General features: G+C 43.5%; 1 long non-coding RNA gene across 5 annotated transcripts in view; it reads right to left on the bottom strand.

Moving 5' to 3' along the window:
* Window positions 1-48: 48 nt before the first annotated feature.
* LOC114439641 (uncharacterized) overlaps window positions 49-14,817 on the bottom strand; it is a 42,452-nt gene continuing 27,683 nt past the window's right edge. For 2 of the 5 annotated variants that reach the window (XR_003671078.1, XR_003671079.1), the window contains exons 4-7: window positions 14,018-14,085; window positions 12,909-12,955; window positions 8,716-8,784; window positions 49-1,282 (exon numbers count right to left, since the gene is read on the bottom strand). This is a non-coding gene — a long non-coding RNA (uncharacterized LOC114439641). Of the gene's footprint in view, window positions 1,283-4,975; window positions 5,789-8,715; window positions 8,785-12,908; window positions 12,956-14,017; window positions 14,086-14,817 lie in introns of those variants that run through there. The other 3 variants (XR_003671082.1, XR_003671081.1, XR_003671080.1) reach the window with 3 other exon arrangements.

The following is a 14,817-nucleotide window of genomic DNA, read 5'->3' as shown; positions in this document are numbered from 1 at the left end:
TGGCTTAAGGCACACATGGAATGAAAAAAATGCAAAATATATCTAAATAAATATAAAATAGAATAAAGAATAAAAGCACTAAAACTAACAGTGCAAATTAACTTTTTTAAAGTGGCCGGTATGAATATACTGCAGCATATTGTGGCCCTGTAGAAGTTTGTCAGAAGCTGAGGGGAGAGTCCAGTCCTCTTGAGCTTCCTGAGGAAGAAGAAGAGCCTTTGTTGGGCCTTCTTCACCAGGTGGGACGTGTGCAGGGACCAAGACAGGTCAGATGTGAGGTGGATGCCCAGGAACTTGATGTTGTCCACCTACTCCACCTCGTCCCCATCAATGAGGAGAGGGATGTGTTCCATTCCAACCTTCTGGCTAAATAGAGAAATTTGCTATTAAAAACAATCAAAGTTTAAACGATTGACAGAGTTAGAGTTATAGAGCTTGGACAGAAATAATATTAGATTACAATGTATCATGTATTAACGGGCTCGCCTGGCACTAAGCGCTTTGTTTGTTTGGCTAGACCTGCTTAAGCCGGCTAACAGGCTAATCTGCAGTCACCTAGAAAATCAGATACATGGTTATCTCTCTGAGTAGGCTAGCATGTGTTTGTGACTACAAAAGTAGAAGACCCAAGGATAATCCTTTTTCAATAATTCACACTCCAAATAATAAAATCCCCAATTCTACTGGGAATATTTAATTAGAAGAAGGATCAAGCAGCTCAGTTCAAACTTTTTAAATGAAGGAGGAATGAGGTGCAGGTCGTCTGTTGGAGGAACAGCTGACGACCACTGGATGGCTCTAGTTGACAAACAGCCATAAAACAACAGCTTGAAGCACAAACTGGCAGCTCCAAAGCTCACACAGCATCCACAGTGTGAGCAAACTGTGGATTTTAAACACACAGGAATTATTATCAATCATCATAAATTATGAATTTATTTATATTTTTTGAATATTAACAACCAGGCTGTGTTGTGTGTCTGACAGCGTTCAGGCTGGGAATGTGCTGACTGTTTCACAACGGTCTGAGAACGACAGCTGAGCCAGAACTTTAGCAGGTTTCTGTCAGGAGCCTCCCTCTCATATTATCAACATGCTGTCACACACGTACACCCGTTCGGTAATCTTAAATCTTGAATAATCTCTCCACTTCCGTCCACTTCCGTCTCCTTCCTGCGTTCTTTGTCACTTGTCCCAAATCGAGCTGCTGTGACCAATCAGAGCTGGAGCGCTGCCCACTGCTTCCTGTTTGCTCTGTCATTCCACTTTGCCTCTTGAACACCTGCATGAGATGAAATATCTTAATAAGTCATGCTTCCGGTCCCTTTATTGCCATCCAAAAAAAACCCCCAAAAAAACAACCAGTCTGGTCACAGCGACGCGTTACATCTGGCATCTCTGCCATGTTTGTTTGGCCGCAGTTCCTGTTTTTCTTGTTGGTTTTCAAGCCAAAGGAATGTTTACCCATGTCCCTGCTGCTGGCTGCTGCTACAACAACTAACTCAGATCTCTCTGTTTATTGTAGTTTATGAGTGATGTGTATCTGAGCACTGTTAGTGTTTACATCAGGCTGAAGAAGATTGAATGAAGACACCTGAGAGGAAGTGAGGTCCCTGATTCGGGGTGGTTGGGGGCGGGGGATACAGCGGAGAAGTTAGTCACCCACTGTGGGATAGGTCAGGGCTGACTAATGCTGGAGTGGCAGGAGGTGTGGTGTATAGGCACTGCTGGAGCGGAGGCTGACTATTTTTGGCCGGCTCCTCTTCCTCCATTGCTAATTCCTCTTTTTCACCCCGTTCTCGCTCTTTCCTTATTCCCCAGATGTGTTTCCTTCCTAAAAAGTCAAAAGCCTTCTTCTTTTCCAACCCCACGCTGACGCACTTCGCTTCCCTCTGGAGGGGGAACTGGACGGGTGGAGGCGGGAGGGCCGGCAGTAAAGATTGAGTAATTATTTCTTTTTTTGAAGTTTGTGGTTTTGTTGTTTGGAAAAAAAAATGGGGATAGTTCCTCTTTCTTTTTTTTTCTAACAAATTGCAACGAGGAAACAACATTCTACTCATCACAAGGTTTTCTGAACTTCAACGGATGTTTTGCATTTTTACTTTTGTTCATTCCACTGTAGAATGATGTGTGATTGTTTCATAGGAGGAGGAGGGTAAAATTTAAAAATATATAACAGCCAATAATAATCCACTATACAACAGGGTGACGTGGAAACCTCCAGTGGAAGCAAAGCAGTTCAACCTATGAAGCACATGTTCAAGCTCATAAACTCTTTAGTCACTTTAAGTGACAAATAATGTAATATTAGGTATTATATAAGTATAATAAGGGTGTAACAGGCTGTGATATTGCTGCTTAAAATATGAACGTTAGCTAGTTAGCGACAAGCACAGTGTGAGGTACTGATAAGTGAGATAAAGGTTAAGTTAGGTCACAGTTAAAAAAGTAAAAACAAACACAAAATAAGCAAAAAGAGACAGCTCAAAGTATTTATTTGTAATATTCTACTTTAGATACTGCAACAATATTGTTATAGTCATTTTTTTAACATTAGCAAAAAGCAAGAAGAGCTCTTTTTGTCATTTTCAGGTATAATATAATAATAATAATGTGTGTGTGTGAGAGGACAAAGAAAGGCTCCTTTAAATAGGAGGATGGAGCTGGGATGTGTCGGAATGTGTTGGCAGCCATTTTATTTCCCCTGCAGCTTTCCCAGGTGTTACAGAGGGAAAGGAAAACAACGAAACCGCAGAGCAGAGATGGACAGGCAGTGGATAAATACGAGAGGGCGTGGCAATTATTAGAAAGCCACTTTCCAGACATGAGGTCACCTGTGCAGGTACACGCTGTCCTGACATGTAAACAGAGATTTACGGCTCTCCCTGGTTCATCGGTTGTCTCCTCCTCACTCTACGACCACATACTTATGTCAATAATAAAGTTTGGAAGTTGGTCCGTGTTGAAATAGTTGTTCTGTAGCACGTGTTCTCTCGCTCTAACTCTTCTCAGTGACTCAGTGATTGCTGTGTCTGCTTAAAGTTTTACTCATGTTATGAAACAGGTGTTAAATGACCTCCATCATTATTGATCTCAGTCTTAACATGACTCATAACAACTGCAGCCCCATTTTGGTTCATTTCAAGTTTGGCCCACATCAAACCAAGAGGCTGAAGACAAGGAGGAGGAGGAGGAGGAGGAGGAGGAGGAGGAAGAGGAAGAGGAGGAAGAGCAGGAAGAGGAGGAGGAGGAAGAGGAGGAGGAGGAGGAAGAAGAGGAGGTGGAAGAGCAGGAAAAGGAGGAGGAAGAGGAAGAGGAGGAGGAGGAGGTGGAAGAGCAGGAAGAGGAGAGGATAGGTGGAAAGCAGGAAGAGAGGGGAGGAGAAAGGAGAGGAGCAAGGTACAGGAAGAGGATGAGGAGGAAGAGGAGAGGTGGAAGAAAAAGGCCCCCCAGGAAAAGGAGAGAAGAGGATGAAGAGAAGTAGTAGGAGGAGAGCAGAGGGAGAGGAGCGAAACAGAAGAGCAGGAAGAGGGAGGAGGAGGAGGAGAAGCACCAGGGAGGAGGAGGGGGACCAGACTGCTGTGTGGCCGCAGGGACACCCCTCACGTTACTATCTGGTAAACAGGTGCTTGCTTGTTCACTCACCTGAGCGCTAAGTTTTGAATTTACTGGCTGTTTGTATTGTTGATAAAGTTCTCTCCCTCTCTCTCTCTCTCTCTCCCCTCTCTCTCTCTCCCTCCCTCTCTCCCCTCTCTCTCCCTCTCTCCTCCCTCTCTCTGTGTCTTGCTTTCCTGTTTCAATGCCTCACCCTCACAAACAAACACAGCACACACAAGTGTAGTCACAGCGGGGCTGGTAACCAAGTGCCCTCCTCTCAGGGGAGTGAGTCCCATCCACTGTGTCCTTATGATCGGGGCCAATCCCCATGGGTGTATCAGGTGCAACGCTCCTCTGGGCAACGTGAGACTCGGCTCCATTGTCTCCAAGTCCAGAATACATCTGAAAGATGATACACTCTCCTTCAGATGCTAAAAGTTTGATCTCCACAAACACCATCAGGCACAGACACAGGGTGGATTCTTATCTTTTGCACACTTGTGCATCTAAAAATAGAAATATTGAAACAGATTTTATGAGACAGTGGGACTCCGGAGGACGTGTAAGTGGACTTGTAGCTGACATGGACTCAGAGACAGTATGCAGACAGGGCTGACCCTGCCAGAAGCACCCAGCACTGTGACTGTTACACACAACATGAAGATATACTCTGGCTACAAACGGATAAACAACAATGTTTCTGAACTAAAAAGTTGTCCTGATAGATTTTCAAACAGTACCTGGAAGTTTGGGACACATCTGAATCTGATAATTGTACTGGACTGTCCCTAAAGGTCCGATTTCTGAAGAAAGAAGGTTGAAAGGTGAAGACAAAAAATCTACACAAGCACTAAAGTTAATTAACCGGGTTCATCCTCTGGGCACCATGAGTCTTTATACCAGATTTAATGCACTAGTAGTTGCCCAAAACCACAAGGATCAACAATAGAAATCCCCAAGTAAAAGGTTGCTTATTAACATATTCAAATCCATCCTCTGCGACAATGAAAATGTTAGCATAGCAGTAGCATTCATCACATCAAGGTCAAAGGAGAGACCAAATCAGTGGGGTTCATCCTCTGCAGACCATGACTGTACAACATATCATGGCAGTTAAGTCAGGCCATAAATGTGTACCTTACAGTACTGTTTAAAGTAAAACCTCAGGGAGTCAACAAACAGATTCAGATTCATCCTCTGGGAACCTCACGATGTATATAATATGTGAAATATGCTAATACATGACAACAACGGCAATCAGTGTCAATCTCTCTAGGCACAAGTCACAGTTAAGACCAAAACCACCAGGGTTCTTCCTTCGTGAGTTTCTCTCTATATATATCCTCTGAGAACTATGAACATCAAAATGTACAAAACGTGCAAAATGGGCCATTTTATTTATTAGCTGTCATAACAATGTAGCAAAATACAAAGAAATTGATTTGCATACAACAAAGAAAAAGGAAAAAGACCAACATTACTATGGTTCATCCTCTGGGCACCATGAACCAAAAATATGAATGAATATGAATGTGTGTGTCAGTATTTTCACATACAGGAGTCCCATGTTTGGAAATAACACCTCCATGTCCCTGCTGTTGTTTATTAAAGCACTCTAAGGCCTAGAGTTGGGTTGTTTACTTTCCCGGAGTGTGGCTGTCATCACCTACGCTTCATAACATCTGCTAATATCACCTCTTGACGTGCAGCTAAAAGGAGCCTGAACACGGTGTTATTTAGTGGTCATAAGTGCAATAATTACTGTGCAGGACTAATAACCGGTTGGAAGAACAGTACTTAAGCCTGCTCCTCCCTGCACATGTTCACAAACACACCTCAGGCAGCCACCATCCACTGTAACAATACGCTCCACCTCGTCCACACAGGCCAGGTGTGTGTGTGTGTGCACTCCACCCTGTTTTTTATTGTTTTTTAAAAAAAAATGTACTTCACATGTGCAGGACCTGGTGACCTGGTCCTGCAGGTGGGTGGACTGTATGTGTGTATGTGTGTGTGTAACAAGACCGGGCCTGTTTTCCAGGTAAAACCGGCAATTAACACCAATAATTCAGAGAGTGAGTGAAGTTTATGCTGAAGCAGTGTTGACTGTTTGGATGAGAGCACGCTGTCCTTCTTCCTCTCAGTCTTCTCCTTGACAGTGTCTGGTTAGGTGCACATTCTTTATAAACATCTAAATGTGGAACAACATAAGACAAAGGAAATCAGAGCCACAAAAATGGGAAGTTATTCTCTGATAGATGATCAGAAAAGACACCATTCTTGACCGTTTCTTGGGTGTGAGACCAGATTTAAATCAACGTGAACACACACACACACACACACACACAATAAGACCACACCTTCAGCCTTGCACAACTTCCCTATTCTTTTGGTCCACATGCTCTCAACAAACACACCCAAACGATTTTTACCCTTCAGTCCCTCTGCAGCCAGTAGCAAGTAGTTTAATTGATGCCCTTCACTAACAGGCCTAAATTAGACAGCCTGCATTGGTTTTGAGGGCGAAGGAGTAGCAGGTTGTCAACAAGTGTGGCCTGAGTGAAGCCTCGGCCCTCCACCCAGAGTGACAATTCACTTGACTCAGCATGGTGCAGGCGCTGTTTACTGGACCTGTCCACCGCAATCAGCGAGGCTGCATCTGCTCTGACTGTAATCCTGCTGATAACCTCACCACCACAAAGAGAGAGAGGAGAGAGAGAGAGAGGGGGGAGGCAGGGGATGCATACCTCCCCCCACCTTTGTCCTTCTTCATCCACATCAGAGTGCATTCAGGGCAACAAATTAGGCTACATACACTGCACACAAACACACACACAGTGAAAAGGATCTGCATAAATTATCCGGCTGAAAATGTTAAATTGAATTGCAGCTTCATTTTTTTGACGCTCACAGCCTGCAGGTAATGTACAGCAAATCAAATTAAAATTCAATATTCCAATTACAGGCACAGTTAGAATGGAAATGAACGCCACATCTTAGGCCTGCACACAGGCGGAATCCTGCCCGTGGTAAAAATATAATGCTGCACTCACATTTGCATTTCTATTTTCTAACCGTGTTCCCATTAGTTAGGACAAAAAAAAATATTCTGTTAAATGGACTGCGCTTAAATAACGCTGGTTTACAAAGCGCTTCACCTCTCATTCACCCATTCACACACACACACACAGACTTTTATACTAATGAGCACTGCCATGCAATGTTCACCTAGTGCAAATAGAGTCGATAAGGCCATAAATTACCTGAGAGCTGATTGACATATTTGTAGCCTAGTGTACAAAGTGTGTTTATTTTTCTCATATTAACACTTTATTCTCAGCATGTTATAATCCCTCCAGTTCAACAGCATATGGGAGAGTTGTCCCTGATAGAGTGGCCAGAGAGTGTGCACCATTTGGACAAAAGTATGTGGACACTACATGTATTTGATAGGCCTCCATTTGTCTGATGAAGGGCGATGAGGTCAGATAGGCTGACAGGACCATTTTATTTAGTTTTTTTTGACATACAATGATCATCTAAGTCCTTATTATAAAGTTTAAAGCTTCAACAGTCAGTGAATGGAAGTCTTACCGGTTCATCCATATATATGTCAGATTGATTAATCATAGGCAAGCATTTCCATCTTTACAACTAAAAACAAATGTACCGGGTGTCCGTTTACTTTTGGTCACATTGTGTATTTCTGTATGCACTCGGCTAGTTGCCCACTTGCTGCTCAACAAAGTGTCTTTAGCAGCATCAGCACAAAGTTAACTGTGCAGCTGAGACTGATCCCTTCAGACAACACAGATGAACGGCCTGTCCTCTCAGACTGGCTCAGACACAGTGAGTGAAAGCTGCTGACCCCACATGTTGTCTCATTTCTGAAGGATCAATCATCCGAGCTTGAACTTCTTCGTCTCTGATCTCTGCGGCAGAGCTCCGCCGGTGATTGAGAGGCTGAACACGAATTCAAGGCCTCTTTGATGTAGCGATAGCTATCACAAGGTAAACACACTCCAAAAGGTATGTCACACACACACAGATGTATACACAAAGACAAAGTCTTAGCACCTGTGGTTCGGGACGTAATTACAGGAGAGTGAGTAAAGGTTGAGTTGGAAAGGTGTTTGAAAAGGGAGTTGTCGCGTAGGATTAGAGCCGTGTTGAAGCGATAACTCTCACGACCTTTCAACTCTTGTTAAGTTGGGTCAGCCTGTATTCCTCTCAGCAAAGCGCCTGCAGCGGTGCTTCTAAACCGCAAGGAGCTGATAAGCTCACTCCCACGCCTAGCTCACAATGACGCCACTGTCACTCTGATCTCTCTGTGATGAACTTTTAAAAAACATAAGAAAGCAAAGAAAGTTCAAAAGTGCAAATTATATTCCAATAGTCTCCAAATGTGGCTTCCTTTAAGTCTTTATTTAACAGCACGATTTAAAAGTAAAACAAATGTGTGAAATAACCTAATTATTAAAGTCCCCAGAGGCTAAATCCTTAAATGTTGGTTAAAGGCTTCCCAGATTGTTGCCTCGTTAGTTGGCTAGCTAGCTAAAATGTAGGCAGTACATATCTGTGGACACAAAGCCTCCATGACGTCACCCATAGGTTACTGAAAAGCCGTTTTGATTCTATGCTCCGACCTTCGCCATGTTGGCAGCGTGACAGTCCACCTAAACTCCAAGTACGGGCAAAGAGCAGTCGAGATGAGGCATGTGGGTAGTTACAGAAGCAGGAAGCTCAGCGTGTGAATAAATACTCAACTGTCACTCAAAGGGGTCGATAATTATGCCAGTGAGTGATAGAAACATCCCTTGTTAATAGAGACCCTATAGGGATTAACTCACTTTTGGAGCCAGGCCCCTAGAGGCCATGAGGTGAACTGCAATTTTTTAACACTTTTGTGTGGGCTTTATTTGAGCTAAACAAAGTATTAGCAACACAAAATGCTAATAAAGAAACTCTGAATTACATGTGCGCCTTGGTAAACTGCATAAATACATAATGTATTGTTTATTTATGTCATAAACTAGCTGCTTAACAGCAACTACATGAAAACAATGATAACAGGTGACATCAAATAAAGCTGTTATGTGAAGTGATTTACAGACTTACCACAGACTGTGCAACCCCCATCAGGGTGATGACGGTGTGGTGACATCATCATGACATCACATAAATCAGCTGTGGGAAACAAAACAAAGATTAAGCAGAGTGACAGAGTTAATGAACACCAGAAGCACCAAAACTGCACAGTATTCACCCATAATCAGATTTATTGACAAGTTAAAAGATCTAAAATGCTCCTTAGAAGAACTGAAGATTAAATATTTATGATTATTTCCCTGAAACCGAGGAGTTGCTTCACTTGTGGAAGCATAGATGCCTTGAATAACTTCTTTGTAAACAGCTTGTTTTGTGTTTTATGGGCCCCAGAGATGTTTTTATATAGTACAAGGGCCAAACATAACAGCTCTAAAGAGTGCGGTTGGTTAAAATCTCTTTAGGAAACACAAAACTAAGCAGCTCGTTTCAATTGATCCTCTAATCCCTTTTAGATTAAGTGTGAGTTAATTTGGCAGTTGGTAAATCCCAGCCTTCACAGAATAAATCAGAGGGATAAAAGACCTGGTTATGATGCAGAACAAAGCCTTATCTGTTTCACAAGCACACACACACACACCAGCACCGCTAACAAACTTTCAAATGTTCGCCACACATAATTAGACCCGTTTGTCGGATGAGACAATCCCACAGACAAACATTAACCCAGGACCTGACCCTGCAGCCTGTCAAGAAGATGAACGTCTCAGACCGGAGGGGAAAAAAAAAAAAAAAAAAAACAGCATTCCACTTCCAGTAAACCAGGAAGGGGGAGGGAGGGGGGATTTTGGGAAGTTTTGTGAGTCATCACTTTTTCTTTTCTCCAGCGTTTGGCAGCGCGGAGCTTGAATACCTCCACGGCAGATTGCCCCGTCATGCTTTGTGAATGGATCCCTGTTCAGTTTTGACATGTGTCTCACACGGAGCGTAGCAGCTCAGAGTCGCAGCTGTGTGAGCGGCTGTCACCGACATGAGTGCTCTTTGTTAGGGCTGGCGGACGCTTCCCTTTGAAACCCGAGGAGATAATAAGACACTTAAAAAAAGAAGAAGCATGCAACAGCTTGAAGCTCAGCTCAAACACTCGGGTTTGTGCTTTTATGAGGAGCAATTTGTAAAACGTTTGTACAAAAAGTTGGAGTATTTCTCTCTGTAGTCTCATATGACCTGTTGAGTTGATCCACTACTCCACCAATGATGAGCACACCTCTGAGCCACACAGAGCCAGGTTTGCTATTAAACATATTTAATTGGTTGAGCTGAGCGGCTACACAGACAAAAGAAAGTCTACTGGGAGTGAAAGAATTACTGAAATACTCAACAGATATGAAGAAATGACACAAGCTAGCATGCTATCCTGCTTGTGTCAGTCCATGCTAAACCACTCGGTACTACAAGATGTGCTCATGAGTCAACGTAGCATCCAGTGTGATTGCTGAAGCCCTGTTGAAGCCACATTTCCTCTTCCTCACTCAGCTGACTCCAGCCGCCGGAGGCCTGGACTCTGCTTCTTTACAGCATGCTGGTTGGTTGTTGTAGGATTTCTAGGCTGTAGCAGCAACACAGAGTGATCCATGTGGAGTAACTTCACTCTCTGTGAGACACAAACACTCTGATACTCATGTGCCAAAGGCCCCGTTCACACTGGAGAAAGTCAGTCCAGCTAGAGTAGGATTGAATCCAGATCGCCTTTAAGCTAGATAGGACCTATTTTCAAATCTGGCTATCACACACACGTGTCTGTGCTCAATCCAGCTTAACCCGGCTTGTTTGTTGTCATCCAAACCACTAGGTGGCACCTCGTAATATACAGAGTCCGTTCAGGCTGGGGTAGGACCACGTCTTTGCGTGCGCCATGCGTTTTTTTTGTCCCTTGTCGCTCGTTCTTTAGGTTTTTTCAGTTCAAAAAGCAGTTCATTCCTTTGTAGCCCTGTGGAAAATAAACTCTGGACAAAGCTGTCGCAGTTCGACGGTTGTTTACATATGGCTTTTGTACGCGACTCGGACACTGTCCCAGTGAACCGGAAGTATCATGTCGTTAGCGGGGTTCACTAGCTGCATTTGCGTTCAGACCTTTGATTTGAAGCCAATCTGGCTCAGGATGGCTCAATCTGGCTAGATCCAACCTCCGAGGGGTGGATTGAAATCAATCCAGATATATAGATTTGCGCTGTTCCGACTCAGAAAAAAAACTATCCGGATATATCCAGATACGGCCCCGAATCCCGCTCTAGCCGGACTGATTTCCTCAGTGTGAACAAGAAATTTCCAAATTTGAGCATTTTTAAGTGATGGGGTCAAATACAGTGGGCGACATGAGTCAGTGGATGTCTGCGGCCTTGCAGAGAGTTTATTACTCGCCAGCTTCCATCTTGTGTGACAACAAGATGCTGACAAACGCTTGTAAAATGATGACAGTGCCCAAATATAGGAGCTTTTACAGCAGTTTTTTACGACCCCCCCCATAATGGAAAGTGCTTAAATTCTCACAGAGCAAACCGCAGATTTCAGTGCTCCACTTTCTTTTGACTATTTTTGTCAGCTCTTTTGTGTGGCCACTCATTCGTCCTTAAAGCGCTCTTTTCCACTAACTGATAAACGACATCATTTTGTGGTCAGGGACTCTCCCCAGAGGGCCCCCTGCACGCCGCACAATAACACCCTCTAACCGTCTATTAGGGATCTCTTAGCTGCTACCGCTCACTACTACACACACACACATGAGATTTATCACTCTTAAATGACAGACTACACAAAGGGTGATGTCACCAACCGCAACATAACAGCATACAACAAAAGGCCGGCCGTCCGGCTCTCCTTTCATTCGGACCGCAGTGACCTCACGTGATTGATAGGCCTCAATCCGACTGGGCTCTTTGTGCCAGTGTGGTCGACAGTGTGGTATGAGGTGCATGAGGCCTCAGCGCTGCTGCTGCTGCTGCTGCTGACTCAGAGTGAGTAATCAAAACAGTCGTAGAAGCTGGCCTGTTTCACAAAGACGGTTGTTACCATTAAAATGTCATCGAACACTTGATATAAGGCGGTGTTTGCTCTCACGGACAAGCGTCTATCGCCTTGCACGGTCAGTCTGTTTGTGTTGTGTCTGTTGATTAAAAGCAGTCAAAATATGTGGCTAAAAATATATATATATGTGTGTGTGTGATCCATGAGTTTGACATCAAGGCCTCACTGGTTCTATGTCACCTGTCAGGCTTCATTTGCAGACATGCCGGCTGTTGTCATGAAGCATTTTATCCATCAAACACACATTGTGTTCATAACAACAGCTTGCACGGTGCGTCTGCTTTACTTTCCCCCTCTGCTTCCAGTGTATAAACATGTAAAAGTCCCCATAAGATCTGATCTAAAAACATCACTTTACTTACCGTTAAAAGTGAAAAATGAAACTTAATTCTGTGGAAAAACTTAAAATAACTTTCTCTCTGTGACTCCACACACACACACACACACACAGACACACACACACACAGAGTTTAATAAGCCTGCATTATGTTAAAGCACAAATCATGTCCCGTAGCAATTACACACAAGCTTCTTTCAGTTTCCAGTAAAGGTAAATAACTTCTCTGTATGTGTTCCCTTGTGCATAAACACACATATTTAACTAATACACTCATCAAAGACCTTCCGTTTGAAATGAAAAAACCCCAACAACCTCTACCGTGATTTATGAAAAACAAAATCCATTACTGACTCCAAACCCCCAGCTAGTGGTTTTCCCTTCAAACGGGTGCTTTGCTAGCTGACTCACTGGCTGAAGTACAGCCGATTTCCACTTCCACTCTGGCCCTGTTCATCTGAAAGGCAGCAGGAGAGAGAGAGAGAGAGAGAGATGTGGAAAGGGGAACGGAGGGAGAAAGAGATGTAGATCTGGAAGCTATTAGAAGCTGGCAGCTGTGGCCTGAAGTGGCTGATTCAGAGGAGAAAAGAGAGAGAAGGAGGGTACGCCACATGATTGCCATAATCATTTTAATATCTGTGCATGTGTAGTTCATTAATACAGAGCCATGTGATTTACAGCAGGAAAGATGAAGACTGTGAGTGGTTCTTTACAGCTCCGATGGCTTCACTTGGATTTCCTCCAAACAGTTATCTGTCTGTTTATCCTTCCTCTCCAATCCGATATTTTTTTATATATTACTTCCTTCCTCTCTTGATAAGTTTGAAAGCAACACACGTGTACACACCCTCACTGGCAGCCATCCACCTCTTCAACGTGATGAGTAAGCTAGTCCTAAAGAGAGAGATACAAGATGTTCAGACAGGTTCGGGTGGTTGAACACACCCTAAAATCAGCTGAACAGCAGGATATTTAGATGAGTGCCATGTTTTTGTAATTATTTGAGTCAACTCAGGTCATGGAAGTAGCAGGGGGAGCATGCCAGGTCCTCACCAGCTCCTCCTGGTGGAGCCCCAGCAACTCAAAGGCTCAGGTGTGTTTCAAACCCACAGTGGCAGTATAGATGAAGGGATCCCTGGTCCTCTGATCAGCGTTTATCTAGTTTGTGTGCGGTCCTGAGCCATAATAAATCAATATATCAATAACTCTTGTTTGATCCATGGCCTGACGAGCCAACAAACCTTTTCAAAGTCCACTTGGTTCTGTTGTTTTTGGGATTCTTGGGCTCAGAAGTATGTACCCTGCACTACTTTCTCCTGAAAGAGCTTCTAGTTTCAGTGGCAGAGGCATAAATGTGTGAGAAATATAACTTTAACTTACTTGGCTTAAGTACAGTACAGTCTACAGTGCTCTGTAACCCAGCCTGATACATGTAGACAGGACATTAACCATGAGGTAAACAGGCAGATTACTACGTGATGCAGCTTGGTGGGTTAGTTAGGCTCGCCTCTGCGAGTCATGTGACAGGTTAGTGCCAGGAAAAGGAAGTGAGATGGATGAATGGAAAGCCTACAGATTCCACAGGAGACATTCCAACACTTCTATATCCTGCTGAAAATGCCCAGAGAGAGAGAGAGAGAGAGAGACAGAGGCCCCTAGTATGGAACAGGGGCCATGGGGCTCTGGGTTTTCACCCATGACTCATGCAAGCGAATCATAGGGATGGATGCACATCACATGACTCACCCAACAAACAAATAATGTGTGTGACACACACACTGATACATGTTAAAGAGGGTAAACAAAATATATAGGAGTGAATATCTGTGGTGTTGGTGATGTTTAGAAATATTACCCTCCACAGAAGCGTCATCTGACAACCTTATCTCAGCCTGGTTAACCACACTGTATGAACCTGAAGAGCTTTGACTGTCAAAGACTTTCAGCTACACTCACCCATTCTTCTTCATCTTCTTCTTCTTCTTCTTCAACATCTCTGGTGGTCTGACACGGTCAGTGTGGTCCTGGAAAGAAAGAGAGACGCAGAGTTTCACCTGCATGAGTCACTCAGCTGAACAGAGAGAACAGTAAAAACCTGTGAGGCCCCTTACAGACCAAAAACAAAGATAAGAGCCACTGCTGTCATGGTGGACTGGGGCCTCCAAACCTGAGCTATTACTACATAAATGTTAAAGGAATATGATGCTTTATATGGCCCTGGTGCATATAGTAACAGCTTGCTTTCATACATCAAAACAACAGCTGAACTGTTGTGTTTTAATTGATCACCCGCCCCCCCCCCCAAAAAAAAACAAAAAAAAAAACACTAAAAACTCCTCCTCAGCTTCCTGACCAAAGAGCAAAACTACTGATGGTGTGATATAAACATGCAGTAACACAGAAGTGGAGGTGTTACATATGCAGAGCTGCCATCTGGATCTGTTTATTGTCATGATCACAAATGTGTATGTATAACAAAGCTGCTTGCAAAACATAGGCTCCACAGTAACAAGAGGATTTCACAATGAGTAAATGCACTTTCAACAGGAAGTGGAGATATAATGACAAAACTAAACAGCAAGTGTTAAATCCAACATAAGTTTAAAACCTGGTGTGTAAAAGGTCCGTGGATGGAAGCACATAAATCATATATTAAGTCTATTGTAATGGCGATTTGACCTTTAAGAACGTCTGCATTAAAGGTAGGGTAGGAGATTTTGAAAACTCAGTGAGAGTCAGCCAGATTTCCAAAGTAA

Source organism: Parambassis ranga, chromosome 8 (assembly GCF_900634625.1).
Source record: "Parambassis ranga chromosome 8, fParRan2.1, whole genome shotgun sequence".
Lineage (NCBI taxonomy): Eukaryota > Metazoa > Chordata > Actinopteri > Ambassidae > Parambassis > Parambassis ranga.
Note: the sequence above shows the minus strand (reverse complement) of the source record. Positions and strands in the feature narration are given on the sequence as shown.